The following is a 25,612-nucleotide window of genomic DNA, read 5'->3' on the forward strand; positions in this document are numbered from 1 at the left end:
AGCTTGCACAGGATAGAGTAGCATGGAGAACTGCATCAAACCAGTCTCAGGACTGAAGACCACAACAACGACAAACAATAAGAAGATCGGACTTCATGTCTGACAAAATGTATTTTGGGAATTTAGGAATGGCTCTGAGCACTACGGGACTTAACATCTGAGGTCATCAGTCCTCTAGAGCTTAGAACTACTTAGACCTAAGTAACCTAAGGGCATCACACATATCCTTGCCCGAGGCAGGATTCGAACCTGCGACCGTTGCGGTCGCGCGGTTCCCGACTGAAGCGCCTAGAACCGCTCGGCCACCGCGGCCGGCTGGGAATTTAGAATTACCTGTTTTCAAATGGCTCTGAGCACTATGGGATTTAACATCCATGGTCATCAGTCCCCTAGAACGTAGAACTACTTAAACTTAACTAACCTAAGGACATCACACAACACCCAGTCATCACGAGGCCGATACCCGTTTTCGCCACTTAGAATAAGTTCAGCGAAACCGCAATACTCATCCTGGAAAAAGCAATCATAGCTGGTAAAATAGGGTCATATTTTGCTGGAACACACCAAGGTAACAGGAAATAAACTTCCAAACCTATCTTTAGTTAACATTGCAGTATAGTAGACATCTTCAGATTCTTAGGTGCAAAGGGTCTCTACTTTCAGCGATGGTTCTGCTTACTACAGAAAACATGTATTACAGCTGACTTTATGATGGTTCGAATTGAGAATATCGAGTCCTCGTCGAAAGAGGCTGAAGCTGTAGAGAAAGACATTCATATCGAAATAAAGAAATAAATCATAAACATTTTCTCCTACAATGGCCCAAAATGAATATATATTTCATTGAGCCTCGTTTTGTGATACTGATGTAACACTTCAAATGGTTCAAATGGCTCTGAGAGCTATGGGACTTAACAGCTGAGGTCATGAGTCCCCTAGAACTTAGAACTACTTAAACCTAACTAACCTAAGGACATCACACACATCCATGCCCGAGGCAGGATTCGAACCTGCGACCGTAGCGGTCGCGTGGTTCCAGACTGTACTGCCTAGAACCGCTCGGCCACCCGGCCGGCCCGGTAAAACTTTCATCAAATTCCTATACCTACACTGAAACACTACAATGAAAGGGTAGAGAATAAGCTGTTACGTAGCGTAGCACAGCGGGAAGACGAGCAGTCATGCAAGCAAGATTCCTATAGTAAGGTTGGGTTGGGCACAGCTTGGTTTGGATTGGCTTGGGTGTGAGTAAATCTGCCTGCCCGTTCTGCTGACAACGTGCTGCAGCTCGCCTGCCCGGCTAACAGGAAAGCATAGGCAGGTGAAATGCGGAAAGTGTACGCCTCTGGCTGTAACAGACTAGCCGTACACGTGAAGGCTGCCGTTGGTGTACAGCATCTGGTACTTCTAGCTGGCGCTCCAAACATAGTGTCCCTATGACCGCAGAAGGTGACGCTCGATTGTGGTTCTCTCTACGAAGTCGTTGTCGAGCTGCTGTGATACAAAGCGACTGGAAAAAAGCGCAGGTGACTCCTGTACATGAGAAGGGTAAAAGAATAGACCCGCAAAATTACAAGCTAATATCCTTAACATAGCTTAGCTGCAGAATACACGTGAGCCGTAGTAAAATTTGCTGTTTTGAAGAGCGCGCCGCAGCGCGTAGTGTAAGGCAGTCGCCTTCCGTCTCTGGCGGTGGCGCCGCTGTGGCAATCGCAGCTTTGGTGTCTCCCTCTGGTGGGAAAGGGGAGAAGTTGCCTGTTCAAGTGCATTTAAACAGCGCGAAGAGCTCGGCAGGGGGAGCGGGCAGTCTGTGAGTCTCGGCAAGTCTGGTAAGTTGGTCAGAGGGAGTGAGGCTGGAGAGTCACTCTGTCAGTCCGGGGGAGTCTGGTTAGTTGGTCAGCCAAGTTAGTCTGGGTCTGTCTCTCGTCCGCATTGGTGAGGCGGTTAGTGTCTGTCTGTCGTCCGGAGTACTAGCGACACCCCCGGGATAACAAGGCCGCCCAGCAGTGTTAGTGACGTCACACTAAGCGGCCCATAGCCGACGCAACAGTCCACGGACACCTCCGTACAGACGCGCCTGATGCTAACGATCTTCTGTTCGTCATACAGAAAGGAGCGAACTATAATTCGAACCAAAACCCAAATTATATATATTCTTGTAGACAGCATAAAGGTTCATAACGAAATACCGATTACAGATACGGGCAGGAATAGGTTCTAGAACTCCTCTGAAAAGTGTGTACCTTCAGTACCAGAATGAACATCAAATTGTCAGGTTTTCTAAATAGGAAAGCACTTTGTTAGTAACAGACAGCAATAATGAGACTTGCAGTTGGTGATTTCTACGTGGAAAAGGAAATAAGCTGTAGAGAGATTGAAAACGGTAAGTAAAGAGAGCCTCAGCCTTTTGCTCACATTCTTACATGTAATGCACTTGGTTGTTTTTCATTTCCTTACCTTTCATAACATTTTTAATATTGTTTCAAGAAGTGTATATTCAATAGCAGAGTGAACTTCAAATTGTCAGGCTTTTCTTAAAGGAAAGAGCAGTCCCTTAGTATCACAGTGGAAGACAGAATCTTGTGTTCAGTGCTGTCTATGTTAAAAGGAGAATATTTGATATCTATCTTTTGTTTCCATTCTTTATTACTGGGGATACACTTGTAAAAATTCTTGAAAAGAGCTGTCACCATGAACATATGAGTAAATTCACAATAGTCATGTGTTTTATGAGATAAGGCGTACTCTTGTTACCTTATTGTAAACGAAAGTTGTGAGGGTTTTGCTATGTATAACAGTGTTTAAGATAATTTATTTTCGGTGTAATAGCTTGAAAATGTTAAGTCCTGCTGTCAGTTGGCATTTATCACCACCTGTATGCGAGTTTTAAAAGTAAATAGTGTTCTGACGATTATAAAATAGTGGCAAAGTTCCTCAATCGATTAAACTTATTCCTGCCCGTATATGTAATCGGTATTTCGTTATGAACCTTTATGCTGTTTACAAGAATATATATAATTTGGTCTTTGGTTTGAATTATAGTTCGCTCCTTTCTGTATGACGGACAGAAGATGGTTAGCATCAGGCGCGTCTGTACGGAGGTGTCCGTGGACTGCTGCGTCGGCTATGGGCCGCTTAGTGTGACGTCACTAACACTGCTGGGCGGCCTTGTTATCCCGGGGGTGTCGGTACTAGTATGTGTTAGGCAGTCCGTCTGCTCGAGTCTGCTCAGGCAATGGGCATTGGCGGTAGGATCGATCGGTTGGTCGGTCGCGCACGGACTTGTCCGCCAGGAGCGTCGGCGCATGTGAGGTCGCCACGTGAGTCCAGTGGCCGCGCCGTATAGCGAAGGGAGAGGCTTCGCGGCCGACACGAGAGCAACAGGAGTCAACCCACGACATCGGTCTGGCCGGCGCGAGCTGCGACGCCGTGAGACGGGAGATCGGCGCGCCTTCCTGCGTCCGTTGAAGCGGCTGGCAGCGGACGGTTCGGGAGAGCATTTTGGGGGTGCTGCGCCAGGTCTTCTCGAAAAATCGCAATTTATTAGAAGTTAAGTGATTCGTGATATGTTGTTTTTGTTTATGTGTTAAATTCTACTACCCTTTTTGGTCAGTCTCTCGTCCCCAGCTTGCTCGTCTGTCTCTTGTCCGCATTGGTTAGGCAGTTAGTGTCTGTCTGTCTGTCGATCTGCCATACGTTAATAACTGCCTCTGTCATGTTTGTCGGATTCGGTATTAACGAATTTATTGCTTAAAGGCCGAATTCTTAAAATATGTTTTTATCTTGCCTATCATTTTGCGACGCGATATATGTGTAATGTAGAGCATGTTGTACATTTATGTAAGTCTGCATTTTATGGGTTTTATTTAAATAGTCATTTTACGTTGTAAATTTGCCACCCTTAGCCGAGGGGTCTCAGGCGCTGCAATCATGAACTGTGCGGCTGGTCCCGGCGGAGGTTCGAGTCCTCCCTCAGGCATAGGTGTGTGTGTTTGTCCTTAGGATACTTTAGGTTAAGTAGTGTGTAAGCTTAGGGACTGATGACCTTAGCAGTTAGCAGGCCGGGGTGGCGCAGTGGTTCTACGCGCTACAGTCTGAAACCGCGCGACCGCTACGGTCGGAGGTTCGAATCCTGCCTCTGGCATGGGTGTGTGTGATGTCCTTAGGTTAGTTAGGTTTAAGTAGTTCTAAGTTCTAGGGGACTGATGACCTCAGAAGTTAAGTCCCATAGTGCTCAGAGCCATTTGAACTTTAGCAGTTAAGTCCCATAAGATTTCACACACACTTGAACACATTTTTGCTGCCACTCTTCCACCGTAATGGTGCTTAAAAAAAAATTGCACTTTCGGTGGCAAATAATTTGGGTGTTGTAGCATTTCCATCCCTCTTACGGGGTGCATAGTTTACGTGTTTGTGTGAATTGTTAAAAATTTTTAGTTTAAAATAATTTGGTGTGATGCATATTTGCACCAGTGTACTCTTTCAGAGGTTGTTGTGAGCGGTCATGACTACGGCCGTGTTGAAAGGGAGCAGGCAAGCTTCTCAGCCCGTAGGCTCCTACTGTTAATATTGTTCTTTCTGCCTCTAAAGAAAATTGTAACTTCATATATCGATGGTGGTTTTCTGCTAATAATTTTAAATCTGTTTTTGAAAAGGCTTTTAGGAATAAAATTCACATTTTATTTTCCATCAGTTACTTCCTGGCAATTACTTCCACGCTCACCTAGTGTGATTAAATGTGTTAATGCTCTTGATGAATCGCTAGTAAATAAAGTAAATTCCTTAAGAAAAGATTTTGAAAGTATATTCACGGTTCAATGCGCAGCTCGTTCCTTGAGACGGAAAAGCCTCTTTCCACAAATCAGCAATGATTTAAAAGTCGTCACTCATGCGAAACCTGGCTCTTTTCTCGCACGGTATTCCGCAAACCAAGACTGAAGGGCAACAGGTAGATACCGTATTCAGAGATTTCTGCGTCTGACACGGTGCCTTACAGGACACTGTTAATGTAGGCACGAGCATACGGAACAGGTTCCGAACCATGAGACTGGCTCGAAGACTTTTTAAGTTATACACGCTAGTAAATTGTACTCGACGGTGAACGTTCTTCGTAGGCAAGGGTATAGTTGAGAGTGTCCTAGGGAAGTGTAAAGGCGCCACACTTATTTTCTATATACGTAAATGGTCTGGCCAACAGGATGAGCTTCAGTCTGCAACTGTTTTCTGATGAGGCTGTGGTTTACAGGAGGATTTCGTCGTGTGACTGAAGGATACAAGATGACCTAGACAAAGTTTCTAGTTAGTGTGATAAGTGGCAGCTTACTCTAAAGGTAGAAAAGTGTAGGTTACCACAGATAAGTAGAAAAAACAGGACTATAATGTTCGAAGACAGCGTTACTAGTGTGTTGTTTGACAGAGTCGAGCGATATGAAACGGAACGAGCATGAAAGAATGACATTAGGGAAAAACGAATGGTCGACCTGTTTATTTGGAGAAATTTAGGAAGTGTGTTTCGTGTGTAAAGGAGACGTATAGAACAGTAGTGGACCAGTTGTTGAGTGCTGCTCGACTGTTTCGAGTCCACCACCAGGTCGCACTGCAAGAAGACAGCGGAACAATTCAGAGGCGTGCTCCTTGATTTGTTACCGGTAGGTTCGATGAGCATTTGAGTATTACGGAGATGATTTGTGAACACAAATGGGAATCCTTGGGGGGAAGACCACGTTCTTCTCGCCAAAGATTTTCGATGAAATTCAGAGAACCAGCATGTTGAGTGAAGGACGATTCTGCTGCAGCCAACATACATTTAGCGTAAGAGCAGGAAGTTAAGAGAAATTAGGACTCACTGGAGGCATATAAACTGTCGTTTTTCTCTCCCTCTATTTGCGAGTGGTAAAGGTCAGGAAATAACCACCGGTGGTACAAGGTACCTTCCACCATGCACCATAAAATGTCTTGCGGAGTATTTATGTACATCTACAGGGTGTATGAAAAATGACCAGTATATTTGAAACGGCAATAAAAACTAAACGAGCAGCGATAGAAATACACCGTTTGTTGCAATATGCTTGGGACAACAGTACATTTTCAGGCGGACAAACTTTCGAAATTACAGTAGTTACAATTTTCAACAACAGATGGCGCTGCAAGTGATGTGAAAGATATAGAAGACAACGCAGTCTGTGGGTGCGCCATTCTGTACGTCGTCTTTCTGCTGTAAGCGTGTGCTGTTCACAACGTGCAAGTGTGCTGTGGACAACATGGTTTATTCCTTAGAACAGAGGATTTTTCTGGTGTTGGAATTCCACCGCCTAGAACACAGTGTTGTTGCAACAAGACGAAGTTTTCAACGGAGGTGTAATGTAACCAAAGGACCGAAAAGCGATACAATAAAGGATCTGTTTGAAAAATTTCAGCGGACTGGGAACGTGACGGATGAACGTGCTGGAAAGGTAGGGCGACCGCGTACGGCAACCACAGAGGGCAACGCGCAGCTAGTGCAGCAGGTGATCCAACAGCAGCCTCGGGTTTCCGTTCGCCGTGTTGCAGCTGCGGTCCAAATGACGCCAACGTCCACGTATCGTCTGATGCGCCAGAGTTTACACCTCTATCCATACAAAATTCAAACGCGGCAACCCCTTAGCGCCGCTACCATTGCTGCACGAGAGACATTCGCTAACGATATAGTGCACAGGATTGACGACGGCGATATGCATGTGGGCAGAATTTGGTTTACAGACGAAGCTTATTTTTACCTGGACGGCTTCGTCAATAAACAGAACTGGCGCATATGGGGAACCGAAAAGCCCCATGTTGCAGTCCCATCGTCCCTGCATCCTCAAAATGTACTGGTCTGGGCCGCCATTTCTTCCAAAGGAATCATTGGCCCATTTTTCAGATCCGAAACGATTACTGCATCACGCTATCTGGACATTCTTCGTGAATTTGTGGCGGTACAAACTGCCTTAGACGACACTGCGAACACCTCGTGGTTTATGCAAGATGGTGCCCGGCCACATCGCACGGCCGACGTCTTTAATTTCCTGGATGAATATTTCGATGATCGTGTGATTGCTTTGGGCTATCCGAAACATACAGGAGGCGGCGTGGACTGGTCTCCCTATTCGCCAGACATGAACCCCTGTGACTTCTTTCTGTGGGGACACTTGAAAGACCAGGTGTACCGCCAGAATCCAGAAACAATTGAACAGCTGAAGCAGTACATCTCATCTGCATGTGAAGCCATTCCGCCAGACACGTTGTCAAAGGTTTCGGGTAATTTCATTCAGAGACTACGCCATATTATTGCTACGCATGGTGGATATGTGGAAAATATCGTGCTATAGAGTTTCCCAGAACGCAGCGCCATCTGTTGTTGACAATTGTAACTACTGTAATTTCGAAAGTTTGTCTGCCTGAAAATGTACTGTTGTCCCAAGCATATTGCAACAAACGGTGTATTTCTATCGCTGCTCGTTTAGTTTGTATTGCCGTTTCAAATATACCGGTCATTTTTGAAACACCCTGTAAATGTAAATTGTAAAAAACTAAGAATCTACTTTCCAATAGAGAGCAGGTTGGTTTGGTCCAGTGGATGTTACGTGACTTACTGGCTGTTGTCACTATTGCCACAGACTGCTGATACACTGTTCACAAAGTTCTATCCCATGACTGTACACGCGCCATGTTCTCGTGATGCAAGCAGTACGTCCCACGGTTGTATGTATCACGCGTTTTACACACTTCTGTTAAGTGACTTAATATGCATGTGTGCACTCGGCCGCCACTTGTCTCTAGAAGTGCTAACACTTTATAATAAATATTTTCAGAAGTGAACAAATTTCTAAACAGAACATGAGCGTTTCGACCGCGCTCGATGACGGCTGTCACCAGACTATAATGAGGTTAAGCAGCAGTTTATAATAAACATTCTGAGCAGTAAACAAACACTACAGCTCAGCTAATGATTATCGCTGTCCACGACCTCGCACCCACTCGACCACTGTCAGCGATGGCCGGCACCAAGCTCCAGGGAAACGACAACGGAGTTTCTGCCTCTGACATTTCGGCCATTCAGGGACCAGGAAAGTTCTCGCTGGCGTATAAAAGTAGGCTTCTGTCAGCCAACAGAAACGGAACACGCTGTATCGAGATGGTTGCGGGCGCCTTAACTCGCCACCAGGCCGCCACAATCTCGCAATAGGCTCTCAAAAGGAAAGCTTGGTACATATTGCGCAACATTACTATCTGACCGACGGCAATTTCAATAAATGTTACAATAGGAACGGTTGAGACGCCCTGCTAAACCCGCAGGACAGGACAGGTAGTTTAAATTGTGGAAAGGGGCCAAAATAAGCGGCTGTCTGTTGCACTCGAACGTACAACTTTATTTATTTGACCAAACATTACAAGAGCCAAGAAAATTTAAAAAAAACACAGCATTATTTTTTGGAACTTAATTACCGGCTGAATGCGCCATACAATCTCATGCCTTAAGGGCAAGGTCACATTAATTTAAAATCGGCTGAAAGCCAATAACTTAAGACAAACCCAAAATCAGAAATTTAAAAGGCAGAAGGTCTTATCTTAAATCAGTTCTTTCAATAAGGCTGAAGCCCCAAACAGTCTCACACCTTAAGAGCAAAACAAAAAACAACTTAAAAAATCGGCTGAAGGCCCAAGTCTTAAGACTCAAACAAAAATAAATTTTTAAAAGGCCAAAGGACTTACCTTTAAAACAGTTCTTTAAATTAGGCTGAAGGCCCAAACAATCTTACGCCTGAAGGGCAAAACAACCTTAATTTAAAAATCGGCTAGAAGCCATACAAATGCGAACAACGAGAACAAATAAGAAATGGCAGTACACCCAAGGGTGCTCAGAAGTTTGCGAGGGTCGGCCTGGAATTCAAACACTAACGCTCGCTTAGGTGAGACAGGCAGTCGGCCCAATCATTCTCGATCCGACGATAACCCGACCGCCAGACAGTCAACGGACCCACCGACAAGATAACTTCCGCTCCACCCGACCAGCACACAACAGGGAGTTCAATGGAACAACGTAGAAGGTATTGGCGCCCACAACCAATTATACATTGAGATGTCAAACTACAGACCGTGCTGGACAGCGACAACACGATGAGGAAAATACATTGCCTGAACGTTAACGGCCACAAGGCAGAAGAATCAGCTGGAGCACTTCAATTCAGAATAACCAAGTACGGGTAAACTCCACCGGAGGGTGGCTAAAATTTGCCAACTTGGAAACACACGTTGTTTCTCATAGGAATATCCCAACAGCCGACAACGAACTCCAAACGACACAATGTGAACAGTCGTGACTTGCTGGTAGATTAAGTCAAAACTCAACTTTCGTGTCCAGGATAGGTAAGCCACAGACCTCGTAGCAGTGGGTACAGCCCCACACACCCCGACCGCGCGTGGACGCCGGCAGCGGCCACGGCCAAACCACGCGCCGCAGACATTTCCTCGCTGCTCCATACCAACCGACCAACTGCCCGCACACAGCACAGCCGCAAAATCTAAACGCCAGGCTAAAGATAGTACAAGGTGCGAATATCGATACACACCACTGCTGCCACTCGCGGAGAGAGAGGATAACAGCATAACTGCGATAACTACGGGAGACTAAACACAGAGTAGCAATCAAGGTTGTAACACCCCACCCGTCACTTATCCGGTTTTGGTGTGTGTTCACCCCAGGTAATTGACTAACAGATCAACAGAGAGTGCAAAACTGCCGCAATATCGGGTAACGCAAAGAAAGTAATAAGGCCCTGTGGCTCCTGATTGAACTGCGGTGGCGGTGTTGACATTAATTGATTCAGAATTTATCCCTTTTAATTAAAAAGGGGTGCAAATTGATGTTATATTCAACTATTGAACACCAGATGCAAATGTTGAACATAAAATTAAGAAAGTGACTTGGGATTTCAACTACTTGATTGAAAACAGATGCAGTCGATTAGCACAGATTTATTTTACCTCACGACCATCAATCATCACATTACATGGCTCTCCTAACAGGCAGTGGTAATAAATTGCGTTTGCATGAAGTAAAGCGCGATAAATCAAAAGTAATTCCTATCGACTGACCCAGGCGTAATGCGAAGTGCGAGAAGAATTCTACAATACATGGCCCACGAAACCCTCATGGAAACTTTGCCGACATGATCCAACAAATTAATCAGTGGCCAGAGCAGGCACCATATCACCGAATACAGTGTGGCAGAGCGGCGTCGTTGTGTGGACGTCGGCTGACCTCGTGGTGCTCCAAGGCTGCACTCGTCTATTCACTCCTAGCTATCTTGCTCAGTACATAGCTGAACCAAAACTTCCTATCTCCAAGCTCAATCGTTCCCTTTGTTAAGTCCTAAACTGCAGAGATGCTCACTCTTTCACAGGCAAGCTGAGTCAAGAACGCCACGTCCGCACTCTAGGCAAGCTGGGAACGGAAGACCTCTACTGAGACTTTTGCCAGTCCGCTCTTCGCCTCGGTTTCCCCTCCAACAAAATCACTTACGCCAATTGCAGCACAAGTTGTGTTAATTATGCGTCGCTTCCCAGCGCCGACCAATGCCTGCTCTGGGAAGTGAACAAATTCCCACAAAATTTCCCTTCCTCACAACTTCTTCTGTTTAACTGCCCCCAGGCCACCTATCAAGATTAGCATCTGCACAAACACAAAATTTCCTGGAATTGTGACTCCCAGGAGAGTACTTCAAATTCCTTGGTCCTACATCCCCATCGGAGGCCGGCGTATTTCACGCTGTCGCTCTTCACTTGATTTACTTCAGACTCTGTGGACCGTGAATTCAGTGTGAAGTTGCTATAGTCAAGAAGACGCATATTTTGACCTCTGTTGACCGCTCCACTGTAACTTTGCGCGGCTTTGTCGCATGTTTCACAGAAAACAGGACGACGGACATTTATCAACAGGTGTACAAGTTCTCCGTCTGTTTCCCGGTACACCAGCATGGAGTCAGTGTCAACCACCCACTCACTGTTACTCGTCTTAAGGGGGCTGGAGGCCGCACTGCGTTACCGCTTTCTCAGAGCTTGAGCAGCCCTAAGCTGCCTATTGTCGCTTCCCTTCGCCGTTCCCCAGCCGGCCACGGTCACCCTAAATGCTTCCCTGGGGTAAACTAGCGTCCAGTAAATCGACTCGTTTCCACAAAGTTTTCATGTCGTGTGAATTACATTAAAACCATCACCCGAGATTAATTATTCCAATACGTTCATACTATACCCTCTACAAGATACATTGTGCCTTGCCAGTCATTTTCATTCAGTCCTACTGTTCACTCAACGTGAGTTAGGTGATCTTTAATGACTTCATGTAAGGGGCATAGTTCTTGCCATCTTACAAGGTTTAAGTTAACGCATAACATGAGCCAGCCATGGCTCAACGGTATCTTTTGTACTCATTAACATGTTAATGGGTATGCATTCGACATTACACGTACCTAATATGTTCCTAAACGCCGTGCATAAAAACAGGGTTTTCCGACGCTCTTATGTCTGGTTATGTTGGTGATAAAAAGGTGTGGCCAAGTATTTCAGAGAGCTCTTGGGCTAGAGGTCATTAGTAAACCCTACAGAAGAGTCGTCTTAGTTTCACTATCCTATAGTACAGGGTCGAAGTATAAGTATATTACACATTTCCATCTGTTTAGGCAGATAGAGCAAATCAGTTGGTTCTTTTTACATTTGACGTGGTCTACGCTGAGCTTGATGGGACTTATGGAGGTACCGCCAGTTCATGGGCGTTTCTTCGAGAAACACCACAAAAAGGGCTTTTTTACTACACTTTCGCCCATCACTAGCGGACCAAAACCCAGCTGAGGATTCCAAGAAGTCTATGCAGAGGAAATGGCCGAACATTTTACGAGATATTCCTAAGCTCCCCATCTCGAACAACCTTGAAAATTCTCTTGATATGTTGATCCGTTTCCAAGGTACAGATGTTCAAAGCTACTCTACATCTACGCTTAAAATTCGGTATGAGGCGAAATGTAAATAATAAATAAGAGCAGCAAATTGCTCAGATTTTAACGGCATATTCTCTATATTTTTATCTAGAAGAGCCATCTCCCCATTTTCAAAAATCTTCATCCATTATCGAGAAACACCCAAAAAACTTGTGTTTTAGATGCCAAAGTCCAGCCGCTGATTTCGAGACGGCTGTATACAACAAATGTAATTTTTACGATGTATTCCCAAGATTCCGATCTCGAATAGCATTCAAAATTTTCTTCATATCTTTAGCCGTTTCCGAATACAGAAGTTCAAAGTAACCTTACTTGTTCATGTAAAATACGCACGTAAAATCCAATGTGAGGCGAAGACGTAGTTTATAAAGTGACGTAGCACAGAGATATATGCTATAAAGCGTCACCGTTACCATCCGGGAACGCCATATTTTAGTACTGAGGCACATGCAAAATTTTTTCCCGTAAAATCTGGTCTGACAGGTAAAATTAGTTTTGTGTTATTTCAATTTAATGTAAGTAAACTATCTAAATTTTACTGAACAGTACATTTGTTTTCATATGAGTTAAACGCCGTGCTGCAGGAGAAAAAGGAAGGAAACAAGCGGACAAGAGCTCCTATGGTAGCATAAAAAATGCGAATCTATTCCTGTTTATTTGGAAGACTCTTACAGAAAATTGGGCTACCAGTTACTTCTTTCTACCTTACCCAGCACCTGTAAAATTTTCCGAAAAATTTCGACATGCGAACATCTTCGCGCTTCTTTTTGCGCAGAGAGAGAAGAAGACAGTGGCAGTGGCAAAGTGATGCAGAAGTAATAAATACTGGAATATGGTAGAAAGTGATTGTGATCTAGAAAGAGCGGGGGAGACAATGGCACTCTGAGAGAGAGGAATATAGTGGTAGTGGACCGTAGCTGACAGTGATACAATAGGGCTAGCAAAAGAGTCAAGGGGACAGTGGGAGGAACAAAAAGAAAAAGAAAGTGGAAGTGTGTGAGAGCCACTCATAATGAGAAGCAGAATCTATAAGGATCACAAGGAGGAGAAAAGAGAAAGAGAGAGTGACACTGAAATAAGATGTTAGCACTAAAAGAGTGGAAGAGGGAGACAGTGACAGAGAGAGACAGGAGCGTGTAGTGGTAGGACAGAACGAAGGGAACTGCAGCTGTGACACAGGAGACAATGACAGGGAGTCACAAAGAGATAATGACAACGAGTCAGGCTGTATAAGTGAGTGAGCAAGGGAAACCGGAAGTGGATGTGTATGAGCGACTTACAGTCGGATTAGCGTCCGCCCCTGGTAGCTGAGTGGTTGCCGTCAAGGTAGTTGGCCTCCGTAATAAAAAACTGAGAGGAAGAATCAACAAACGAACTTTATCGGATGTCCGCAACGACCAAACCAACGATCAAAAACGAACAAAAATGCAAAAAAGAAAGTGGTCAGCGCGACGGACTGTCATGCCTAACGACTCGGGTTCGATTCCCGGCGGGGTCGGAGATATTCTCCACTCAGGGACTGGGTGTTGTGTTGTCCTTATCATTATTTCATCCTCATCGACACGCAAGTCACCAAAGTGGAGTCGACTCGGAAGACAGGCGAACGGTCTACCCGACGGGAGGCCCTAGCCACACGGGATTCACATTCTAGTGGGATTAGTGGGTGGGTGTGAGTGAGTTAAAGTTAGGGAATCTTGTGAGATTTGGAAATGAGTCGCACGTTTAAATAAAGCGTGAATATGTTCGTATGCCAAAATTTTTAAAGGTGTTGAGGGAGGTAGAAGGAGGCTACTGGTACCCCACTTTTCGGTCAGTCTTTTGAATAAACAGGAATATATTCGCATTTTTTTTTTTTTTTTTTTTTTTTTTGCTCCGATAGGAGTATTTTTCTGCTGATAATACTAGTATTTGTTCGGTCGCGAACTGGGTTTTGGCTCCATCGACCCTCGTCAGGTGACAACTGAATGTCTCAAACACACAAAAAACAAGGAACTTGCACATATATTACCTGTAAAAAAGATTAAAAAAAGTTGTGACTCGTAGAGTTCTAGCAAAGGTAATTATAACATTTTATTTTACACGTAAATATTTATACTTAACTAAAAAAGAAAAATAAAGTTTTTATGTGGATACCGTTATATGAAAGATAAAGCTGAATTTACCATGTAACGTAATATTAGCATAACTCAAATTTAACACAGAACAAAACTAAATTATCTTTGGCCATTTAAAACTAAATTCTTTTAATGTTCCACATGTTTCATGCGTCACATGTTTATTGATTTCAAGTATTTCCAGTAGGGTCATCTTTGTGCATTTCTTAAAAATCTACATCGAATAGTTGGTTTTCTGTTAAAGGACATTCCACAGAGGCTGAATGTATCTTTCCTAGACTTCGGCGCTACCATCTTCTGATAACCTAAATGCCTGAGTGACCAATATGCTTGCATGTAACTTTATATTCACCACTACGTGCCACAGATTACAATTTGTCGTTACTACAGAATAATAAAACAGATACCCCTGCGGACCCGGGGGCTAGAATATGCTCAAGGTATCCCTGCCTGTCGTAAGATGCGACTAAATTGAGTCTCACACTTTCTGGCCCTATAAGTTCAGGTCCCATTTTATGGTTTGACCTGCCACTTTCCAAATTATACAGAAGTGCGGGCCATATGGGGAAGGACGTCTTACGTGGTGCATGAGTTATCCTTAGTGCCCTTAGATTCAATCTCCTGAACCTCTTGTCATAGCTTTGCATCTCCACCTGAAATTCAACTATTTGGGCGAGGACACTTTCCGGGGTTTGTCATCGTCTTCCGTTGTCTCCTGCCCTCTTTCGCCCCCATGACAGTATTGGATTTCTCTGCGCCCAATATCCAGCATGGTAGCCAGTCCGTTGTGGTGGGGCCGCCATGTACCCATTTCGTGGCAGCCCGCTGACAACACAGGGATCACACTGCTGATTCCTGAGCTGTAAACTCGCCACGTATGCCAAGGAGCAGATGCCTGTCTTCCTGGGTCATCAGGTTTCCTGGAAACGGCCATTCCTGTGGCTGGGTGGCGTCTGTGGGGAGATCCCCTGACTGGAGTGGGTGGCATCAGGGCGGATGACCCACAATGAAGCGGAGTAAGTCATCCCTTGCTGGTGACCGTACGGTGCCAGCAGTCTCTATGAAGGGCTAGATCGAGTACAAAGCTGACAGATATGACCCTAAATCGTTTCCCTCCGTCGGTACACCATGGGAGGAACGTAGGGCTACAGAAAGAACAGAGCCATATTCGCCTCAGCATTTAGTCTGTAGCAGAATGGATGTGGACTCGTTTCTACCTATGCTCAGTTTTTTGTTGAACATCATAAGGATAAGTTTGGGGAAGTGACAGCGCTGTCAAAGATGAGAAGTAGCGCAGTCTTGATTCAAACAGCATCCCCAGCCCAATCCTGGGCGTTACTCGCTTGTGACCGGCTGGGTGATATTCCTGTTTCCGTCACCCCCCCCCCTCCCGCGCATAAAAGCCTCAACATGGTCCAAGGGATTATTTTCCATCGCAACCTCCTCTTGCAGTCTGACCACGAGCTCGGCGCCAATGTAAAACGGCGGGGTGTTCATTTCATCCGGCGCGTTTACAGGGGACCAAAAGACAACAGGGTTGCTACCGGTGCCTCCATCTTGGCTTTTGAGTGTGATTCATTGCCTGAAAAGCTCAAGGAGATGGTTTACTACTGTGACGTTAAACCATACCTCCCTCCCCCTATGCTGTGCCTTAAGTGCTGGAAATTTGGGCAAATGTTTTCCCGCTGCACTTCCAACGGCACATGTCGAGACTGCGGACGTCCACTGCATCCAGATACTCCCTGTGCGCTTCCTCCCACTTGTATCAACTGCAGAGAGCAGCACTCCCCCTGCTCGGCAGGCTGCACGGTTCTCCAAAAGGAGAGAAAAATCATGGAGTGCAAGACCCTGGACCAGTTGACTTACCAAGAGGCAAAACGCAAATTTGAACGATTACACCCTGTTTAGTTGACGTCTACATACCCTGCAGCTACATTATCATCACCATCACAAGTACCACTCGTACCACACTTAGTGGTTAGTGTTGCTGCCTCTCGATCACGGGGTCCCGGGTTCGATTCCCGGCCAGGATGGGGTTTACTCAGCTCGGGGACTGGGCGTTTGTGTGGTACTCATCACTTCATCATCATCATCATTTGTGATTATGGCTAGATTTGACTGTGTAATGAAACTGGACTGTGTACAATTGGGACTTTGTATGGGCGATGATGACTGCATAGTTGAGCGCCCCACAAACCAAACATCATCATCATCGTATCACACTCTGTGCCACGGACAGCGGGCTCTCTGGGCCTCCGGAATACATATGCCCCCTTGATGGCAGGGGGAATATCGCCTTCCATTGCTCCCAAAGTACCTACTTTGGGAGCAAGGCCCTCCCTAACACAGGGGACATTGGTCCCCTCACCCCAGCCAGAGAAGCAACAGCCTCCTCCGGCTCCTCTCGAGCAGAAGAGGTCCTTTGGGACCCTCTCTCCCAAGGTCTCCACTGACGTCACAGCAGACACTCGTCAGTGGCTAAAGGAGCCAAAAGCTGCTAGATGAAGAGCTTCACAGTCTTCCTTCATGCCTGAAGCTACTTTGGAGAAGTCCTCCCAGCAGGCCCCTAAAGAGAAGCAAGAGGGCAAGCAAACAAAGAAGTTTGCTAAGAAAAAGGACCCTTCAGTGGCCCCAACACCACCACTCCCTACCAATTCTGCACATACGTCCCCTGAGGACCTGGATCTCACTCATATGCCTCATCCACAATAGGAATACCAATAATCGGTGGCAGCAGCTGACTCCGAGGCGTAACCTGCCTCCTTGCATGCTTTATACCTTCCCAGCCTCATGATAACGTCATCCTCCAGTGGAATTGCTGCTGTTTTTTCCACCACCTGGCTAAACTACGGCAACTGTGAAGCTTTACACCTGTTTTCTGCATTGCCCTCCAGGAAACCTGGTTCCTGCCAATGCGGACCCCTGCCCTCCGCAGCTGTAGGGAATATTATAGGAACCGTAGCGACTATAACAGAGTGTCAGGTGGAGTTTGTGTCTATGTCCTGAACTCATTATGCAGTGAACCTGTGCCCCTTCAAACCCCTCTTGAAGCTGTGGCTGTCAGGATAAGGACGACGCAGGAAATAACTGTCTGCAACGAATATCTTTAAAAGCCGAGTCCATATAATGGAACTGATATGCACAATGCACCATTGAATAGAAAACTACATGGTGCACTACCCCTGAACGCATTGGCTGCACTGATCCATCAACTGCCTAAAACTTTCCTACTTTTGGGTGCTTTTAACGCCCATAACCCATTGTGGGGTGGCACCGAGCTTACTGGCTGAGGTAGAGATGTCGAAACTTTCCTGTCTCAACTCGACCTTTGCCTCTTAAATACTGGGGCCCCCACAAGTTAAATTGTGGCTCATGGCACTTACTCGGCCATTGATTTATCCCTCTTCTTCCATCTGTCCACTAGAGAGCCCCCCATAACTTGTGTGGTAGTGACCACTTTCTCATCTCCCTGTCACTCCCCCAGCACCATTTCCCCAGACGTCTACCAAGATGGGCTTTAAATAAGGCAAACTGGGAAGCTTTCACCTCTGTTGTCACTACTGAAACTCCCCCACATGATACCATCGATGTGATAGTTGAGCAGATCACTAGAACGATCGTTTCTGCGACGGAAAACACGATCCCTTGTTCTTTAGGGTGCCCCCAGAGAGTGTCAATACGATGGTGGTCGCCGGAAATCGCGGAGGCCATTAAAGAGTGTCGGCGAGATCTACAGCGACATAAGCGGCACCTTTCCCTAAAGCACATAATAGCTTTTAAACGGCTCCGTATCCTTGTTCGCCAGCTTATAGAAAGTCGGAAACAGGAGTGCTGAGAGAGGTACGTCTCGACAATTGGGTGCCATACGTCGCCTTCCCAGATGTGGACGAAGATCAGACCCTGACAGGTTTTACTGGCATTAACTTCAACGGCGTGTTATCTACCGACGTCAGTGCAATTGCCGAGCACTTTGCTAAGCACTATGCTCGAGCCACCGGGTCGGAAAATTATCCTTCAGCATTTCGCACCCTCATGGGAAGGAAAGACCTCTCGTTCTCTGAACGTCACAGTGAACCCTATAATGCTCCATTTACAGAGTGACAGCTTCTCAGCGTCCTTGCACATTGCCCCGACACAGCTCCTGGGCCAGATCGGATCTACAGTCAGATCATAAAACATCTCTTGTCCGACTACAAGCGACATCTCCTCGTCATCTTCAACCGGATCTGGTGCGATGGCGTCTTCCCATCGCAATGGTGGGAAAGCACCATAATTCCAGTGCTAAAACCCGGTAAAAACCCGCTTGATGTGGATAGCTGTCGACCCATCAACAACACCAACGTTCTTTGCAAGCTGTTACAACATATGGTCAGTCGGCAGTTTTGTTGGGTCCTGGAGTCACGTGGCCTACTGGCTCCACGCCAGGGCGGTTTCCGCCAGGGTCGCTCTATCACTGACAACCTTGTGTCCCTCGAGTCTGCCATCTGAGCATCCTTTTCCAGACGTCAACACCTGGTTGCCGTCTTTTTTAATCTACGAAACCTTACGACACGACCTGGCGACAGCATATCCTTGCCACATTATATGAGTGGGATCTCCAGGGCCCACTCCCGATTTTTATCCGAAATTCCTTATCGCTCCGTACTTTCCGTGTCCAAGTTGTGCCTCCGATGATTCCCCCAGTATCCAGGAGGATGGAGTCCCACACGGCTCTGTATTGAGTTATCTCTATTTTTAGTGGCCATTATCGGTCTAGCAGCAGCTGTCAGGCCGTCAGTCTCACCTTCTCTGTAAACAGATGACTTCCGCATTTCGTACTGTTCCTCCAGTACTGATGTTGCTGAGCGGCGCCTACAGGGAGCCATCCACAAGGCGCAGTCATGGGCTCTAGCGGTTTTCAGCCGCGAAGTCGTGTGTCATGCACCTCTGTCGGCGTCGCACCGTTCATACGGACCCAGAACTTTACCTTAATGTCAATCTACTCACTGTAGGACTGGTTTTCAAAGCCCGATTGACTTGGCTTCCTCATCTTCGTCAGTTGAAGCGGAAGTGCTGGCAGCACCTCAATGCCCTCCGCTGCCTGAGCAGCACCAACTGGGGTGCAGATCGCTCTACGCTGCTGCAGCTCTACAGAGCACTTGTTTAGTCTCGCCTTGACTATGCGAGTCTGGTTTATGGTTCGGCGGCGCCCTCAGCATTCCATTTACCCGACCCAGTGCACCACTGTGGCGTTCGACTGGCAGTGGGGGCTTTTAGGACGAGTCCAGTGATCAGCGTCCTGGTTGAGGCCGAAATCCCTCCATTGCAGGTTAGGCGTGCACAACTGCTCGACAGTTACGTTACACACATTCGTAGCTCTCCTGAGCATCCGACTTACCGTCTCCTTTTCCCATCCACGGCGGTTCATCTCCTGCATCGGAGGACCAGGTGCTGTTCGCGTCCGCTCTATTCTGGCTGAAGTGGAGTCCTTCCCTTTACCACCTACACTTGAGGTCCATTCCCGTACACCTCCACGGTGTACACCTAGACGGAAGCTTCGCCTGGACCTTTCACATGGTCCTAAGGGATCAGTTAACCCCGCAACTCTCCGCTGTCACTTCCTCTCAATTCTTGACATGTACTGGGACCATGAAGTGGTTTACACCGACGGCTCAATGGCTGATGGTTTCGTTGGCCTCGCGTGTGTTCATGGAGGGCATATTAAACAGCACTCCTTGCCAGATGGTTGCAGTGTTTTCCACTGCAGAGCTAGCGGCCATTTCTCGTGCTCTTGAGTGCATCCGCTCATGCCCTGGTGAGTCGTTTCTTCTCTGTAGCAATTCCTTGAGCAGCCTACACGCTATCAACCAGTGCTACCCCCGTCATCCTTTGGCAGCGACCATCTAGGAGTTCATCTATGCCCTGGAACGGTCCCATCGTTCAGTGGTGTTTGTATGGACCCCATGCCACGTCGGAATCCCAGGAAATGAATTTGCCGACAGGCTGGCCAAACAGGCTACACGCGGAAACCGCTTTTGGAGATCGACATCCCTGCAACTGACCTGCGATCGTTATTACGCCGCATGGTTTTTCAGTTTTGGGAGACGGTATGGCATAAAAGTACGCACAACAAACTGCGTGCCATGAAGGATACTACGCATGTGTGGATGATCTCCATACGGGCCTCTCGCAAGGGCTCTGTGTTTCCCTGCCGGCTCAGCATAGGTAATAGGTGGCTAACACATGGCGACCTCCTCCGTCGCGAAGACCCTCCTCGGTGTCACTGTGGCTCACATATGACTGTCGTCCACATGTTGCTGGACTGCACATTTTTAGCAGCTCTGCGGCAGACTTTTAACTTTCCCAGCACCCTATCTTCAGTGTTGGGCGACACTGCGTCAACAAGACATTTAGTTTTACGTTTTATTCGTGAGCCGGGTTTTTCATCGTACCATCTAAGGGTGGGCATTTAGCATTCTCTGAGGCCGCTACCCTCCCTCCATTTAACTCTGTCGCACTTTCCTTGCATTTGTTTGTCTTGGTGGTCGTCTTTTCCCCACATGTGTTCATCTCGCCTTGTCTTTTTGGGGTTGACATTTTAATGTATTGCAGGGCGGCTGGCTCATCCTCTTTTATTATTGTGATCAGCCAGCCGAGACCATCTGCTCCATGGTTTTAATACCCTCTTCTACTTTTCCTTGTGGCGTATGTTTTCTCCGTGTTTTGTTCGTTCCATTCGTTTTCTTTTTAGGTGTGGTTCCCCATTCCTTTTCCCCCTGTTACTTTCTCAAACGTACTTTGGGTGTTTTTTGTACCTTAAGCCTTGCTTGCTTCAGGAAAAAGGGATTGATGACCCTGTAGTTTGGTCTCTTCATACCCCAAACTAACCAGTCAACCACTAATACAGATATGCTGTTATTATTGTAAAATGCAACTATGTAGTTCCAAGACGTTAACTATTTGGCGAGGCTTATTTGAAATTTCAGCAACCTGTGGGATGGTGCGCCAGTTTTGCAGCTGCTGACTGGTTCATGTTGGACAGCATACAGACGTGGTATAATTTACGCAGTTCCTTTTTTCGAAGAATATTGTCAATTAGCGTACAGCAACAGCCATTACTTAAAGCAATATGTTTCATAGTCTCTAATTCGGTTTAAAAGCCGAATCCACATAATGGAACTAATATGCACGATGCACCATTGAATGGAAAACTACATGTTTGTAACTTTGTGGGTACAGTGACCTAACAGAGATTATCTTATCTGTAGCTATGCTTTTTCCGTAAAAGCTAAATTAGTGTCTCCATGTGTGAACGTCTGCACTATGGTCCAAATCATTTACAAAAGAGCCCCCAGGTTAAATTGTGGACTGAGCCTCTTTATGTTGTAGAAGGTACGTAATTGTCTAGTGGTACCAGTCCACGAATACCTAACATCATCCACCTATTTGATCCGGTATTTAATTTATAAAAATTTCAGATGGTGTAGGACTAAGACGTGAATTCATAGCTAGAAATTTTTATGGGCAATCTTCCACAGGTCTTCTTATTGAATAAGCCACAAAGTTACAAAATTAAATGCTGGATCATGTATGTGGAAGATATTCTGTGTTTATAAACTGGTGACTTTCGTTTCTAAACATTCTATATCTTAGCATCTTTTTAGCTTCTGTGTAAGTAATATCAATGTAAGTCATTTTATCTGTGTTTGTGACATTCAGTTCCCACAAGGCGATGGCCAAATAAACACAATTATGGGGAACATTAGGGATGTGTTTTCTATTTAATGTTGTTTTATTGCTCTATCAAGCAGCGATGGAAAATTCTGAAATGATATCAAAAATACAAAATTACCACATTGTTCTTTATAGACAGTGCAACGTTCACACTGTGATCTTCCATTTCATGGTGCGTCGTCTAACATTCGCCTCAGTGATAAGACAAGAATTCCGAACAGGGTTAGATGCAATTAATTTGTGATTCCACCTACTGACCAAGACATCAATTCTTCTGGGTTCTGTGAAAGATGATCTACTTTTAAGAAAGACAGGTATTCATGAAATTTTAGGTCAAAATCCACGTACTGTACAAGAACGATGCCTTGAACAGCCCAACAAATCTGCAGTAGCTGAATATTCTGTTTCCACTGGTCAGTCCAAGGATTACGCGGAAGTCAAGATACTGGACGCAGCCTCATCTTATTAGGGTTCAATGGTCGAGGAAGCCGTGGAAATGCAACCTGCTCAACAGATTCGAGGACTTCCATCTCGACAGCTCATGAAAACTGCTCATTTCACGTATGCAGTGTCAGAAGAATTAGTCATCGCTGGCTCGCATTCCAACAGTTGCCATCCGTTTTAATAATTTTTCTTCTTCTTCAAGTATTCTTCTTCACTTCAGGCAAACTGCCTGTTGCCGTACTCCATCTCTTGCATGGTCTTTTCACATTTCTTCTTCCAGTGCATTTGTAATCCAGAACTTTTATCGGGAGCCTTTCTCCAACAACGTGGTCCAAATGTTCCTCCCATTTTCTCCTACTTTCCTTCGCTTTTTCGTTTAGGTTATATATTCTTAAATATTTCTTCATATTCTCATTTCTTTTACGAGCTTCCCCTATACATTCTTCCACTATTCTCAGAAACCTCATTTTTTGGGACTGTATTTAAATTTCTTGGCGTCTTACTTGGCATCCATGCTTCTCTTCCATATGTAAGGGTTGACACTGTTGGTTTCCTTTCCTGGCTTTACCGATCGTTCCACATGTGCAAATAAATTTAATTTTTTGGTCCTCGTCATGGTTATATTCGTGATCCCCATCTGGAGAACATATTCGTTCTCTACAATTAGAGTGAGATTATCTGCGCATAAAATTACATTTAGTCTAACGTCACGATTTATTCCTGTTTTGTTTAGGCTTTCCCATTTACTAATCACGTCACCTGCGTATGTACTGAAGAGTGTCAGAGAAATACAGCATCCTTGTCGTACTTCTCTGTTTATATTCGTTGGCTCTATGATTATATTTCTCATATCTATAACAATTTTGGTGTTTGTGTATAGGCTCTTAATATCATTTATGAGGTGAGATGAATAACCCCGTTCAGCCGTTATTCTCCATAGCATTTTTCTGTTCACATTATCAAATCCCTTTTCAAAATGTAGCATCATGTGTTTCCCTACTGAATTCTCTTTTAGTTCCTATAATTTTTTGTAGCGTAACAATACAGTAAATAGTTGATCGTTCCTTTCTAAGACCTGACCTCTTCAGATCTTGGTTTTTACCTAATATTTTGTAAGCATTTTACTTGCGATGACTCGGCGCTTGCCACGTTTTTACCTTAGACACTTGTCTTTTCTATGACTGGCGCTGTCTTGTCCGCAACATATGCGCAGTTAACTCCACAAAAGATTTTTGTGTTACGTAGTTTTATCAATTCAGCGTGTAAATAGGCACGGTTGGAGACAAAGTCAGTCAATGACTCGCTTTGAAGAGCTATAATTAACAGCCGATATAACGAAGATGAAGTATTGCTGTCCAGGAAGGACGCACGAAAAAAAGAAACTCTTCCCAAGAGAGCTACATCGGTGACTCCGAACAAGACCCGTCTACCACGCCGGCTTAACTTCATTCATTTAGTGGACATCGCCTTCCACAGCCGTAGTAATTATCTCTGCTGCTTCGAACGTAAACAAGGCAAATACAGTGAGATGAGGGGCGATTAATTCGTGGAAGAAAATGGCTCTGAGCACTATGGGACTTAACATCTGAGGTCATCAGTCCCTTAGAACTTAGAACTACTTAAACCTAACTAACCTAAGGACATCACTGACATCCATGCCCGAGGCAGGATTCGAACCTGCGACCGTAGCAGTCGCGCGGTTCCGGACTGCAGCGCCTAGAACCGCGTGACCACCGCGGTCGGCAAATCGTGGAAGAACCACTTGCTGACTTGAAGGCAGCAGAGGACAACAACCCTTTCTAAAATCTTCTACGAGTGGGTTATCTGTGCGCTAGATTTCCTCTTTTCATACTGCGAATAATTATTTTAATGTTTAGTGCTTCAGTTTTCAATGACTTTCACAGAGTAGCTCATTTAACTTCCAATTATTGTAATGAAGCCCATTTTCTCCAATTCCGTATGGCCGTCGTAGTTTTCCGAACACAGCAGCTACTGTTAGACCCTCTATCTCATAAGGACCTGCCACCCCTTACAGTCAGATTCCGTCTCGCCAACAGACGCCAGACACGCATCCAATCTGTCAACAGCAGCTGTACGTGGCCTGTCAACATCAGAAGTGAACTTGGAATACAACGGACTGCAAACTCCAGCACCGAGGCACGCAAACAACGGGCTGTCTTCCCGGAAGCTATTCTCCTATTGTCACTGCCCAGTCACGAACTAAACTGCTACAAGGTCTTTCACGTTATGCAACGAAATCAACGTCTGCGAACCGCGTCATTATGATACCAAAATTGAAACTAACTTCTGAACAAACGATAAAGTTAAGGAGTTTAGTAAAATATACTCACTGTGGTAATATTGAGCTATCTCTTGGATTGTCGTTGATGTTCATGTAGTTAACTAAAAATGATTCTTTTACTCTCTCATTACATGTGGTTACTTCACTTAAACCTTGTAGAACCTAAATAACTAGTGAGTAGTTAGATTATGGACTTTTTGGAGATATAAATATAAAGGTTTCTTATAGCGAAGCACACATCAAATTAAAGTTTAAACTGGAGCTGTTATCGTTTATTATCAGTGTCTTCATCATATGGTTAAAAAAGCTGTAACGATGCATAAATTTATATTCACCGTATATTGCCAGTACTGTAACATCTCTTATTTTATTTACAATTATACATCATCACTATCAGTTCTACTATACGTTATTACATATATTATTATTATACAGTAGTAATCATTAATATTCGGTCTCCTAACTTTTTGTAGTAGTAAATGTCTTTATTTTCACATATCATTCAACAAACAAACCTCAGTAAATGAAAAATGTATTTCCTTAATAAATATAAACTAGATTATTATTTCTTAAGTTGTATAATAAGAGAGTATTTTCTTAAATAATAGTTGACGACTCAGCGCTATAGTGTCTTTAATATGTTGTCACATAATACCTGTTCTCAAGCACAGGAATAATATTCGAAGTCAATTTTCTATGGGATATCTTTTACGTTTTTAATACTTCTCAAACGCACTTTGTGTTACCAAACGACTTTTGTGAATTACTCAAACCCAATTACTTCCCGTTCTTCTTTCAGCTGAAAACACTCTACAATGGGTGATCCTTTAGGTCATTATCACGGAAAAATTTGAATGTAAATCTAACCTATAAGTGGTTTGCACTCCAGTGCGAATTTTGCTTGATGATGTTGGAATAAACGCGTTTGGTTAAACTTTTGTCAATGAAACTAATCTCTGCCACACCAGACGATTAAATACAGCCCCATTCCCAAACACCCGGTCCCACTACGTTATAGTAGGTTGCAGCTG

This window comes from Schistocerca americana, chromosome 6 (genome assembly GCF_021461395.2).
Source record: "Schistocerca americana isolate TAMUIC-IGC-003095 chromosome 6, iqSchAmer2.1, whole genome shotgun sequence".
In the NCBI taxonomy this organism is placed as follows: Eukaryota; Metazoa; Arthropoda; class Insecta; order Orthoptera; family Acrididae; genus Schistocerca; species Schistocerca americana.